General features: G+C 47.8%; 1 protein-coding gene across 2 annotated transcripts in view; it reads left to right on the top strand.

Moving 5' to 3' along the window:
- Positions 1-228: 228 nt before the first annotated feature.
- Positions 229-14,571, top strand: part of LOC138637470 (amine sulfotransferase-like) — a 132,560-nt gene continuing 118,217 nt past the window's right edge. Inside the window, exon 1 of one of the 2 annotated variants that reach the window (XM_069726184.1) lies at positions 229-337. The gene's annotated coding sequence lies outside the window, so the exon portion shown is untranslated. The remainder of the gene's footprint in view (positions 338-14,571) is intronic. The other variant, XM_069726185.1, reaches the window with a different exon arrangement.

The following is a 14,571-nucleotide window of genomic DNA, read 5'->3' as shown; positions in this document are numbered from 1 at the left end:
GGAACATACATATTTACATGTACATATTTTAATTATTTTTTTCATTTTTTTCTACATGTAACTAGTTCTACATACACTATCTGTTCTGCCCATTAATGTGCAGCAAGTTAAATTCACAATGTAGTACCAGTTGTCACCATTACTCTAGAGGTCATTAGGTACACATTTATCCTGTTCCTGTATTCAGGAGCATTTCACTTTAAGATTGTGTTTTGTCTAGAACCGCACCCGTGGTTTCCCGGCCAAGAATAGCCATTTTCCCCCGGACCTTGAGTCTTACACACGTGTTCCTGGCTCTCTCTTCCTGGAGATCGTTGCTCTCGATAAGTGAATTCGGGTGAGGCACAGATGTACCTTCATGTTTGTGTTAGAACAGTTATGCAGCCACTGTATAGCAGAGTGTGTAGTTAGGCATGTTGTGCTTTGTTCCATATTGCTGTTTTTCTGTATGCAGATAGATGCTTGCTTGTATAAAATAGTACAATGCTGACAGCCTGAACTTGCCCTAAGATAGCCATGATAACTGTGTGTCTGTCTTATGCTGTGTTCTGTGTTAGTTCTGTAATTTCTGTTATTCATGTTATTGCATCCTGTAACATGCTGCAATGTGCCAAGTACTGATGCACTGTTATTTCCTTTGTAGTTTTTACCTGATCATCCATTATATCACATATCTCACCATCTCAATAAATATAGACTTAAGAACCTATACAGTCTAGTTACTGAGCAAATGGATGAAAGTTTATCTGTATGCTAGAATATACACCGCATCATATGTGGAGGAAGGCAGAACACTATCATATCTCTTTTTTTCACTTTTATCAGCATGTACAGTACAAACTAAAAGTTTGGACACACCTTCTCATTTAAAGATTTTTCTGTATTTTGGTGACTATGAAAATTGTACATTCACACTAAAGGCATCAAAACTATGAATTAACACATGTGGAATTATATACTTAACAAAAAAGTGTGAAACAACTGAAATTATGCCTTATATTCTAGGTTCTTCAAAGTAGCCACCTTTTGCTTTGATGACTGCTTTGCACACTCTTGGCATTCTCTTGATGAGTTTCAAGAGGTAGTCAACAGGATTGGTCTTCCAACAATCTTGAAGGAGTTCCCAGAGATGCTTAGAACTTGTTGACCCTTTTGCCTTCACTCTGCGGTCCAGCTCACCCCAAATCATCTCGATTGGGGTCAGGTCTGGTGACTGTGGAGGCCAGGTCATCTGGCGTAGCACCCCATCACTCTCCATCTTGGTCAAATAGCCCTTACACAGCCTGGAGGTGTGTTTGGGGTCATTGTCCTGTTGAAAAATAAATGATGGTCCAACTAAACGCAAACCGGATGGAATAGCACGCCGTTGCAAGATGCTGTGGTAGCCATGCTGGTTCAGTATGCCTTCAATTTTGAATGAATCCCCAAATGTGTCACCAGCAAAGCACTCCCACACCATCACACCTCCTTCTCCATGCTTCACGGTGGGAACCATGCATGTAGAGTCCATCTGTTCACCTTTTCTGCATCGCACAAAGACACGGTGGTTGGAACCAAAGATCTCAAATTTGGACTCATCAGACCAAAGCACAGATTTCAAATGGTCTAATGTCCATTCCTTGTGTTCTTTAGCCCAAACAAGTCTCTTCTGCTTGTTGCCTGTCCTTAGCAGTGGTTTCCTAGCAGCTATTTTACCATGAAGGCCTGCTGCACAAATCCTCCTCTTAACAGTTGTTGTAGAGATGTGTCTGTTGCTAGAACTCTGTGTGGCATTGACCTGGTCTCTAATCTGAGCTGCTGTTAACCTGCGATTTCTGAGACTGGTGACTCGGATAAACTTATGCTCAGAAGCAGAGGTGACTCTTGGTCTTCCTTTCCAAGTGCAGTCCTCATGTGAGCCAGTTTCTTCGCAGCGCGTGATGCTTTTTGCCACTGCACTTGGGGACACTTTCAAGGTTTTCCCAATTTTTTGGACTGACTGACCTTCATTTCTTAAAGTAATGATTGCCACTTGTTTTTCTTTATTTAGCTGCTTTTTTCTTACCATAATACAAATTCTAACAGTCTATTCAGTAGGACTATCAGCTGTGTATCCACCAGACTTCTGCACAATACAACTGATGGTCCCAACACCATTTATAAGGCAAGAAATCCCACTTATTAAACCTGACAGGGCACATCGGTGAAGTGAAAACCATTCCTGGTGACTACTTCTTGAAGATAATCAAGAGAATGCCAAGAGTGTGCAAAGCAGTCATCGAAGCAAAAGGTGGCTACTTTGAAGAACCTAGAATATAAGACATAATTTCAGTTGTTTCACTCTTTTTTGTTAAGTATATAATTCTACATGTATTAATTCATAGTTTTGATGCCTTCAGTTTGAATGTACAATTATCATAGTCATGAAAATACAGAAAAATCTTTAAATGAGAAGGTGTGTCCAAACTTTTGGTCTGTACTGTATATATCACCTGGGACTTGTTTATTTTATTTTTTTCACATTAGCATATTGTGTATTAAGGTTCCATGATTATTATTCTCATGCATTGTTTTTTGTTTTGCAGCATAATTATTAACCCCTTCCCGACCCATGACGCCACGTAGGCGTCATGAAGGTCGGTGCCAATCCGACCCATGACGCCTATGTGGCGTCATGGAAAGATCGCGTCCCTGCAGATCGGGTGCAAGGGTTAACTCCCATTTCACCCGCTCTGCAGGGACAGGAGGAGTTGTACTTTAGCCCAGGGGGGCTTCACCCCCCCGTGGCTACGATCGCTCTGATTGGCTGTTGAAAGTGAAACTGCCAATCAGAGCGATTTGTAATATTTCACCTATTATAACTGGTGAAATATTACAATCCAGCCATGGCCGATGCTGCAATATCATCGGCCATGGCTGGAAACACTAATGTGCCCCCACCCCACCCCACCGATCGCCCCCCCAGCCCTCCGATCTGTCCGGTACACTGCTCCGGCTCCCCTCTGTCCTGTGCTCCGCTCCCCCCGTGCTCTTGTCCGCTCCCCCCGTGCTCCAATCACCCCCCCGTGCTCCAATCACCCCCCCTGCACTCCAATCCACCCCCCCAGTGCTCCGTTCCACCCCCCCGTGCTCCTTTCCACCCCCCGGTGCTCCGTTCCACCCCCCCATGCTCCGATCCCCCCCGCGTGCTCCCCCCATCCCATCATACTTACCGATCCTGCCGGGGTCCGTCCGTCTTCTCCATGGGCGCCGCCATCTTCCAAAATGGCGGGCGCATGCGCAGTGCGCCCACCGAATCTGCCGGCCGGCAGATTCGTTCCAAAGTGCATTTTGATCACTGAGATATAATCTATCACAGTGATCAAAATAAAATAAATAATAAATGACCCCCCCCCTTGTCACCCCCATAGGTAGAGACAATAATAAAATAAAGAATTTTTTTTTCCACTAATGTTAGAATAGGGCTAGGGTTAGGGCTAGGGCTAGGGTTAGGGTTAGGGCCAGGGTTAGGGCTAGGGTTAGGGCTAGGGTTAGGGTTAGGGCTAGGGTTAGGGTTTCGGTATGTGCACACGTATTCTGTTCCTCTGCGGATTTTTCCGCTGCGGATTTGATAAATCCGCAGTGCTAAACCGCTGCGGATTTATGGCGGATTTACCGCGTTTTTTCTGCGCATTTCACTGCGGTTTTACAACTGCGATTTTCTATTTGAGCAGTTGTAAAACCGCTGCGGAATCTGCACAAAGAAGTGACATGCTGCGGAATGTAAACCGCTGCGTTTCCGTGCAGTTTTTCCGCAGCATGTGTACAGAGATTTTTGTTTCCCATAGGTTTACATTGAACTGTAAACTCATGGGAAACTGCTGCGGATCCGCAGCGTTTTCCGCAACGTGTGCACATACCTTTAGAATTAGGCTATGTGCACACGGTGCGGATTTGGCTGCGGATCCGCAGCGGATTGGCCGCTGCGGATTCGCAGCAGTGTTCCATCAGGTTTACAGTACCATGTAAACCTATTTTCAAAAATGATGCTGAAAAATCTCACACGAATCCGCAACGTGGGCACATAGCCTAAGGGTTAGGGTTGGAATTAGGGTTGTGGTTAGGGTTGTGATTAGGGTTATGGCTACAGTTGGGATTAGGGTTAGGGGTGTGTTGTGGTTAGTGTTGGAGGCAGAATTGAGGGGTTACCACTGTTTAGGCACATCAGGGGTCTCCAAACGCAACATGGCGCCACCATTAATTCCAGCCAATCTCGTATTCGAAAAGTCAAATGGTGCTCCCTCAATTCCGAGCCCCGACGTGTGCCCAAACAGTGGTTTACCCCCACATATGGGGTACCAGCATACTCCGGATAAACTGCGCAACAATTACTGGGGTCCAATTTCTCCTGTTACCCTTGTGAAAATAAAAAAATGCTTGCTAAAACATCATTTTTCAGGAAAGAAAAATGATTTTTTATTTTCACGGCTCTGCGTTGTAAACGTCTGTGAAGCAGTTGGGGGTTCAAAGTGCTCACCACATATCTAGATAAGTTCCTTGGGGGTCTAGTTTCTAAAATGGGGTCACTTGTGGGGGGTTTCTACTGTTTAGGCACACCAGGGGCTCTGCAAACGCAACGTGACGCCCGCAGACCATTCCATCAAAGTCTGCATTTCAAAAGTCACTACTTCCTTTCTGAGCCCCGACGTGTGCCCAAACAGTGGTTTACCTCCACACATGGGGTATCAGTGTACTCAGGAGAAACTGGACAACAAATATTGGGGTCAAATTTCTCCTGTTACCCTTGGGAAAATTAAAAAATTCTGGGCTAAATAATTATTTTTGAGGAAAGAAAACGTATTTATTATTTTCACGGCTCTGCATTATAAACTTCTGTGAAGCACTTGGGGGTTCAAAGTGCTCACCACACATGTAGATAAGTTCCTTTCGGGGTCTAGTTTCCAAAATGGGGTCATTTCTGGGGGATCTCCAATGTTTAGGCACACAGGGGCTCTGCAAACGTGACATGGTGTCCGCTAATGATTGGAGCTAATTTTCCATTTAAAAAGCCAAATGGCGTGCCTTCCCTTCCGAGCCCTGCCGTGCGCCCAAACAGTGGTTTACCCCCACATATGGGGTATTAGCGTACTCAGGACAAACTGGACAACAACATTTGGGGTCCAATTTCTCCTATTACCCTTGGCAAAATAGGAAATTCCAGGCTAAAAAATCATTTTTGAGGAAAGAAAAATTATTTTTTATTTTCATGGCTCTGCGTTATAAACTTCTGTGAAGCACCTGGGGGTTTAAAGTGCTCAATATGCATCTAGATCAGTTCCTTGGGGGGTCTAGTTTCCAAAATGGGGTCACTTGTGTGGGAGCTCCAATGTTTAGGCACACGGGGCTCTCCAAATGCGACATGGTGTCCGCTAACAATTGGAGCTAATTTTCCATTCAAAAATTCAAATGGCACGCCTTCCCTTCTGAGCCCTGCCATGTGCCCAAACAGTGGTTTACCCCCACATATGAGGTATCGGCGTACTCAGGAGAAATTGCCCAACAAATTTTATGATCCATTTTATCTTATTGCCCATGTGAAAATGAAAAAATTGAGGCGAAAAATTTTTTTTGTGAAAAAAAAAGTACTTTTTTATTTTTACAGATCAATTTGTGAAGCACCTGCGGGTTTAAAGTGCTCACTAGGCATCTAGATAAGTTCCTTGGGGGGTCTAGTTTCCAAAATGGGGTCACTTGTGGGGGAGCGCCAATGTTTAGGCACACAGGGTGTTAGGGACTGGCGGAACACACCAAGTATAGATGATATGAAACTAGGTGCATTCGCAGTCCGAGGTCCACCGTGCAGGTATAAACTCTGCTGCTAGTAAGACGGACTATATGGCGGTACTATAAGTATACACGCACGGGTTAACTTCACCCTGCGTGAAGGAAGCGATCCTGTTGCATCACAGGACCGCGGTACCGCACATAGAGCGCAAGAAGTCAGCGAACACAACCCCAACTCAGGATTGAAGTCTGATTAGACCACTTGCTGGCACAACACCGCAACTGGGTGTGTAAGGAAACTATTAAATAGTGTATAGAGGCACGAGAGTGCATGCGGTGCCGCACTGACGGATGCCACTAACCACCCAGGCTTGGGTAAGGAAAGCGCAGAGGAAGCGCACGGCGCCGTACTGGCAGACACAGCAACTGGACGCTGTGATGTGTGTTGCGTGCAGATGGCTAGTCGGGCGCTAGATAGCTACCATCATCCGCGAGCAGTCAACAACACTAGGGAGGGATACTTAGGAGCTTTCATCCATCGACATACATCCATCTACACACACACATTATAACAAAACAATACTAGCGCATGGCCGTGCGGTCATGCGCAGTTTATATAGTTGCAGCACAGGAAGCAGCTACAGAAGTTTTGCCCTTTCAGGACCTGCCAAGAGGACCAATGGGATGTGCTGCAGTGCCTGAGCATGTGACCCTCGATCTCCAACGGGAGATCTTGCCCTGGGTATGCTCAGTGTGTGCAAATAAGGACTTAGTCCCAGAGAAGCCCGCTCGCCGCAGATCAGTGCAGGGTACAACAGGAGAGCCAGAAAAGGCAGCAGTAACCCCCTGCATAGAATCAGTCCCAGCAAGACGCTGGGAGCGACGCCTCCGCTGAGCAGAGCCCACTGCGGCCGAAGCAGAATGGGAGACCGCAGCAGACACGGATCGAGATTCCCCCTGTGCAGCAGAGGAAACTCGACTCCTAACATGGCCCCCCCCTCCTTGAGCCTCACTACGCTCAAAAGCTGCAATAAGCAGCGGAGCCCGAATGTGCTCCACAGGCTCCCAGGTTCTATCCTCTGGGCCGTGACCCTTCCAGTCCACCAGATAAAATTTCTTGCCACGTACCACCTTGCACCCCACAATAGCATTCACCTCAAACTCATCCGTGGATGAACCCGATGTCCCAGCAGATGACTCAGAAAACCGGGACAAATGAACGGGCTTTAAGAGGGAAACGTGAAAAGTATCGGTGATACCAAGGCGTGGAGGAATAGCCAAACGGTAGACCACAGGGTTAACCTGTTCCAGAACCTTAAACGGGCCAATGTAGCGAGGAGCAAACTTAGTGGACTCAACTCGCAGCCTGATGTTACGGGCGGAGAACCACACTAAGTCGCCAGGAGCAAAGACCGGAGCGGGGCGCCGGTGTGTATCAGCCGAAACCCTCATTCTCTCCTTGGAGGCTCGGATGGCATCCTGTGTGCGGTCCCATATGTCACGTGCCTCCACCGCCCAGTCTGCCACCCTAGAATCGGTGGATGGCATGGGCACAGGGACACGCGGATGCTGGCCGTAATTAAGGAGAAAGGGAGTTTGACCAGTGGAATCTGCTACGGCGTTGTTCAAAGCAAATTCCGCCCAAGGTAGCAAAGATGCCCAGTCATCCTGCCTAGCAGAGACGAAATGTCGCAAATATGTCACCAGAGTCTGGTTGGTTCTCTCCACCAACCCATTCGTCTCGGGATGGTATGCAGAGGAGAGGTTTAACTCTATGCTGAGTAAACGGCAGAGCTCTCTCCAAAACCGAGACGCGAACTGGGGACCCCGATCGCTGGCAATCTTATCAGGCATACCATGCAATCGGAAAACGTGCTTAATGAACAACACCGCCAAGGCCCGTGCTGAGGGTAACCGAGGAAGCGGCACCAAATGCACCATCTTAGAGAAATGGTCGGTGACAACCCAAATAATGGAGCAGCCACGCGACTTGGGTAAGCCCACCACAAAGTCCATCCCGACCATCTCCCAGGGCCTGTCTGCCACCGGTAGAGGGTAAAGCAACCCAGCAGGCCGTTGCCGAGGAGACCGATTCTGGGCGCAAGAAACGCACGCCTGAATATAGTCCCTGACATCTCGGGCCATATGCGGCCACCAGTATGTTCTCGCCAAAAGCTCAGATGTCCTCTTGGTCCCAAAATGCCCACCCACTCTGGAGGAGTGAGCCCAAGAGAGAACCTCCGGTCGCAAGTTAGCTGGTACGAAAGTCTTGCCTGGGGGCACAGACTCTAGCGAAACCAGAGCTACAGTTCTCAGGCTCTCAGAAGGGACAATAAGCCGAGGCTCCTCCTCCTCCTCCGATGACACTACGGAGCGGGAGAGAGCGTCAGCACGAACGTTCTTCTCCCCGGAGAGGAAATGGAGAGTAAAATGGAACCGGGAGAAGAACAGGGACCATCTAGCCTGGCGAGAATTCAGCCGCTGGGCCGTTTGTAGATATACCAAGTTCTTGTGGTCAGTGAAGACTTGGAAGGGAATGCGATCTCCCTCCAAGAGATGTCTCCACTCTGAAAAAGCCAACTTCATGGCTAGCAACTCCCTGTCCCCGATGGAATAATTCCTCTCCGCTGGTGTGAAGGTCTTGGAGAAGAAGAAGCAAGGATGCTTCCGACCATGAGCATCCTTTTGGAAAAGGACTGCTCCAGCACCAACGGATGAGGCATCCACCTCCAAGATAAATGGTTTATCAACATCGGGGTGATGTAGGATGGGAGCACTAGCGAAGTGTGACTTGATCGAGAGAAAGGCTTTGGAGACCTCCTCTGACCACAACTTGGGATTTGCTCCCTTCTTGGTGAGGGCAACCAAGGGAGCTACCAAAGTTGAGAAGTGTTGGATGAACTGGCGATAGTAATTAATGAACCCCATAAAGCGCTGCACCGCTTTAAGAGAATGGGGTTCCTGCCAGTCCATTACAGCCTGTAGCTTGGCAGGATCCATAGCCAAACCCTGGGCAGAGATGATATAACCAAGGAAAGGCAAGGACTCCTGCTCAAACACACACTTCTCCAACTTGGCGTAGAGGGAGTTTGCCCGTAAGAGGTCGAAGGCTTTGCGAACATCTCTCCGATGGGAGTCAATATCTGGAGAGAAGATGAGAATATCATCCAGATAGACTACGACCGAGGTGGTGAGCATATCCCGGAAGATGTCGTTCACAAAGTCTTGGAAAACGGCTGGGGCATTACAGAGCCCGGAGGGCATCACCAGATATTCATAGTGCCCATCCCTGGTGTTAAAAGCCGTCTTCCATTCATCCCCCTCACGGATGCGAATCAGGTTGTAAGCACCCCGCAGATCTAACTTAGTAAATATCCTCGCTCCCCGTAGCCTATCAAACAGCTCAGATATCAAGGGTAATGGGTACTTGTTCTTAACGGTGATGGCGTTAAGACCCCTGTAGTCTATACATGGACGTAAGTCTCCAGTCTTCTTCTGCACGAAGAAGAACCCAGCCCCTGCCGGTGACACTGACTTCCTAATGAATCCTCTTGCCAGATTCTCTTGGATGTACTGAGACATTGCCTCCGTCTCCGGGAGAGATAACGGATAGACTCGACCCAGGGGAGGCTCAGCACCAGGCAAGAGGTCAATAGGACAGTCATAGGGGCGGTGAGGCGGAAGGGTCTCCGCAGCTCTTTTGGAGAACACGTCTGCATAGGGCCAATAGTGCTTGGGAAGAGAGGAAAGATCTGCGGGTACCTGTGTAGTAGCAACCTGAACGCACTCCCTCTGACATCTACCCTCGCAGGATTTACTCCATCCCAAAATTCTCCCAGAGGACCACTCAATATGAGGAGAATGGTAGCGAAGCCATGGTATCCCCAACAGGACCCCATCAATTCCCTCAGGAATGACTAATAGGGAGATTATCTCCTGATGTGATGGAGACACAGAAAGCGTGAAAGGAATGGTTTGGTGGGTAATCTGTGAGGGTAGTGTTGACCCATTTACCACTCGAACGGTTACAGGCTTGGCGAGCATCACCAAGGGTATTGCGTGACGCTGGGCAAAAGAGGAAGACATAAAATTACCCTCTGCCCCAGAATCCACGCATAGCTCGACCATAAGAGTGAATGGGCCTATGGTAATTGTCCAACTTTGAGGCAAACGTCGCCGTGTCTAGTGTACCTCCTCCAACTGCCGTTCCCCCGACCGCTTTGGACCCTTGGAGGCAAGATGTCCTGACTGCTGGCAAACATGACGGACCCTATGTGCACGGGCGGACTGAGATTTGGATCCAGCTCGTGTCACCTCTAAGGCCTCATGTGACTCAGATGCCTGGATTGGAGATTCCAAAGGTTTGGCGAAGGTGGGAGCCAGCCGAAACCTCTGCCTACACTAGGCTCGCTCTAACCTCTGCTCGTTAAAACGGAGGTCAATACGAGTAGAGACAGTTATTAACTCCTCCAGTGTGGCAGGAATCTCCCTAGTGGCCAGAGCGTCCTTAACGTGATCAGCCAGGCCCCTCCAAAATATGGGGATAAGGGCTTTATCCGACCACTCCAGCTCAGAAGCTAAAGTACGGAAGCGGACGGAAAAATGGCTGACCAAGGACTCACCCTGAGTTAATGCCAGTAGTTGGAGCGCTGTGTCATGGGTGACTTGAGGTCCTAAAAAGACCTTTTTCAGAGTGCTCAGAAACAACGGAGCACTCTGCACCACATGATCACCACGCTCCCACAGCGGCGTAGCCCACTCCAACGCCCTGTCCGACAAGAGAGAGACAATAAATCCCACCTTAGCCCGCTCTGTAGGAAAACGTGCAGCCAGGAGCTCGAGGTGGATAGAGCACTGACTCACGAATCCCCTACAAGTTTTGCAATCTCCAGAAAATTTTTCTGGCAACGGGAGGCGAGATGTCGGAACAGGGGTGGCAGTGGACAAGGTTGCTGCAGCCACGCTAGCAGCCTGTACAGCAACTGCGGTAACATCCACAGCTGAGGTTGAGCTCTCGAGAGCTGTCAACCTACCCTCCAGCTGCTGGATATACCGCAAAGATTGCTGAATGTCCGCCATTTACTAGCCAGACCTTGGTGCTAGAGAGTGCATGCGATGCCGCACTGACGGACGCCACTAACCACCCAGGCTTGGGTAAGGAAAGCGCAGAGGAAGCGCACGGCGCCGTACTGGCAGACACAGCAACTGGACGCTGTGATGTGTGTTACGTGCAGATGGCTAGTCGGGCGCTAGATAGCTACCATCATCCGCGAGCAGTCAACAACACTATGGAGGGATACTTAGGAGCTTTCATCCATCGACATACATCCATCTACACACACACATTATAACAAGACAATACTAGCGCATGGCCGTGCGGTCATGCGCAGTTTATATAGTTGCAGCACAGGAAGCAGCTACAGAAGTTTTGCCCTTTCAGGACCTGCCAAGAGGACCAATGGGATGTGCTGCAGTGCCTGAGCATGTGACCCTCGATCTCCAACGGGAGATCTTGCCCTGGGCATGCTCAGTGTGTGCAAATAAGGACTTAGTCCTAGAGAAGCCCGCTCGCTGCAGATCAATGCAGGGTACAACAGGAGAGCCAGAAAAGGCAGCAGTTACCCCCTGCACAGAATCAGTCCCAGCAAGACGCTGGGAGTGACGCCTCCGCTGAGCAGAGCCCACTGCGGCCGAAGCAGAATGGGAGACCGCAGCAGACACGGATTGAGATTCCCCCTGTGCAGCAGAGGAAACTCGACTCCTAACACAGGGGCTCTCCAAACACGACATGGTGTCCGCTAACGGTGGAGATAATTTTTCATTCAAAAAGTCAAATGGCGCTCCTTCCCTTCCGAGCCTTACCATGTGCCCAAACAGTGGTTTACCCCCACATGTGAGGTATTGGTGTACTCAGGAGAAATTGCCCAACAAATTTTAGGATCCATTTTATCCTGTTGCCCATGTGAAAATGAAAAAATTGAGGCTAAAAAATTTTTTTTGTGGAAAAAAAGTACTTTTTCATTTTTACGGATCAATTTGTGAAGCACCTGGGGGTTCAAAGGGCTCACTATGCATCTAGATAAGTTCCTTGGGGCGTCTAGTTTCCAAAATGGGGTCACTTGTGGGGGAGCTCCAATTTTTAGGCACACGGGGGCTCTCCAAACGTGACATGGTGTCCGCTAAAGAGTGGAGCCAATTTTTCATTCAAAAAGTCAAATGGCGCTCCTTCCCTTCCAAGCCCTGCCGTGCACCCAAACAGTGGTTTACTCCCACATATGAGGTATCAGCGTACTCAGGTCAAATTGGACAACAACGTTCGTGGTTCAGTTTCTCCTTTTACCATTGGGAAAATAAAAAAATTGTTGCTAAAAGATAATTTTTGTGACTAAAAAGTTAAATGTTCATTTTTTCCTTCCATGTTGCTTCTGCTGCTGTGAAGCACCTGAAGGGTTAATAAACTTCTTGAATGTGGTTTTGAGTACCTTGAGGGGTTCAGTTTTTAGGATGGTGTCACTTTTGGGTATTTTCAGCCATATAGACCCCTCAAACTGACTTCAAATGTGAGGTGGTCCCTAAAAAAATGGTTTTGTAAATTTCGTTGTAAAAATGAGAAATCGCTGGTCAAATTTTAACCCTTATAACTTCCTAGCAAAAAAAAATTTTGTTTCCAAAATTGTGCTGATGTAAAGTATACATGTGGGAAATGTTATTTATTAACTATTTTGTGTCACATATCTTTTACGTTTAACAGAATAAAAATTCAAAATGTGAAAATTGCGAAATTTTCAAAATTTTCGCCAAATTTCCGTTTTTATCACAAATAAACGCAGAATTTATTGACCTAAATTTACCAGTAACATGAAGCCCAATATGTCATGAAAAAATAATCTCAGAACCGCTAGGATCCGTTGAAGCGTTCCTGAGTTATTACCTCATAAAGGGACACTGGTCAGAATTGCAAAAAACGGCAAGGTCTTTAAGGTCAAAATAGGCTGGGTCATGAAGGGGTTAATATCCAGGATGGGTTGAAACGTCTACTAATATTACGGAACATAATTGCTTTGCATTATAGTTTTTCCTCCCTTCTAACATGGACTTGATTCCAATAAATTTGTGCATCATCTAAACCCAAAAGAGTACAACATTTTACTCAGATGGCATTGACTCCCTGTGGGGTGTAGTATCTCATCCCCCTAATCATTTTCCAATCATTACTCACCCCTTCCCACAGCAGTTGTCGCCTGAGTTTTGTCATCATCAGAGATGTGCTGTTAGGCTATGTACACACGTTGCGGATTATGCTGCGGATCCACAGCAGACTGGCTGCTGCAGTTTCACAGCTGTTTTCAATGTAGTTTACAGTACCATGTAAACCTATGGAAAACCAAATCCGTTGTGCCCATGCTGCAGAAAGTACTGCGCAGAAACGCTGCGTTGTATTTTCTGCATCATTTCAATTCTTTGTGCCGATTCTGCAGCGGTTTACACCTGCTTCACAATAGGAATCCGCTGGTGTCAAACCGCAGGTGGAATCCAAACAAAACCCACAAGAATTCCGCAGTAAATCTGCGGTAAATCCACAGGTAAAATGCAGTGCGTTTTACCTGGGGATTTTGCAAAACCAGTGTGGAAAAATCCGCACTTGATTCCGCAATGTGTGCACATAGCCTAATAGTCTGCTGACCATGTGCACTAGGACTCCAACGTACTCATCCTCTAACTGAACAAGTGATTAAGCGTGCACTAAATCTCTTCCTTTTGTGGGGCAGGGCCAAGTGGATGGCCCACAGAAGCACAGCCGGCGGAGTCATCAAAATCAGAAGTGACAGCTGCTTGACTGATTTGCAACGCTGTGAGAAGGAAGACAAATGCCTCAGGTGCAAACTCTGCTGTTTCAGCAGGGGGCAAGGTGGAAGACAAAGTGAAGAAATGGGGAGCACTCTCAGCCATCCAATCTAAAACCACCTCCACTTGTTCTGGCCTCACCATTCATCCTGGGGTATTCAGGCCGACAAAATTATGCATAAACTCCTGTCGTCTACATGCATCAGAGGAATGTGTTTCATTTTTGTGTGCAGCAGGCACAGATCGACCACGTCCTCTCCCTGCAGCAACTACACCACCACCACCAGCAGCAACATGGCCATTTCCCCTATTTGATGTTCTCCTCATTCTTTGCACCCCAAAAAAGTGTAGAGTATGGCACCGTCTATATATAGAGAGATTACCCTGCAGGTAATCACACTGTCTGTCTGCAGAGTACCCCCAAAAAAGCTGTTTTGCAGAGTAAACTCTCAGAGACTGTTTTGTTGAGCACCCTCACAGAGGCTGTTTTGCAGAGTACCCCCACGGAGACCCTTTTGCAGAGCACCCCCACAGAGGCTGTTCTGCAGACTACCCCCACAGGAGGCTTTTTTATTGAGTACCCCCTCAGAGGAGGATTTGCTGATTCCCTCCACAGAGGTTGTTTTTCAGAGCACCCACTAAGAGACTGTTTTGCAGAGAAGCACCACAGAGACTGTTTTCAGAGTATCCCCACAGAACCTAACACTCATTCAAGCTGCGTCCTGTCCCTATGCTAGTCAGAGCATAATGGCAGCACTATCTGTGATCTGGCAATTATACAGGCCGGATCATGCCTGCCAATCACAGGCATGCCAATACTAGGCATGGCTGTGATGGCTGAGGAAGTGCCCACAGCACTGCTGCCTTTCAACAAACTTTATTCAGGATCTGAACTCCAAAAACTAAAACAGACTTCTGTGATAAGACTGTGCTCGGATTTCAGTGCCGAACACTAGGTGTCCAATTCAAGCCTCGAACTTTAAA

The sequence above is a fragment of the Ranitomeya imitator genome, chromosome 5 (assembly GCF_032444005.1).
Source record: "Ranitomeya imitator isolate aRanImi1 chromosome 5, aRanImi1.pri, whole genome shotgun sequence".
NCBI classification, from domain to species: domain Eukaryota; kingdom Metazoa; phylum Chordata; class Amphibia; order Anura; family Dendrobatidae; genus Ranitomeya; species Ranitomeya imitator.
Note: the sequence above shows the minus strand (reverse complement) of the source record. Positions and strands in the feature narration are given on the sequence as shown.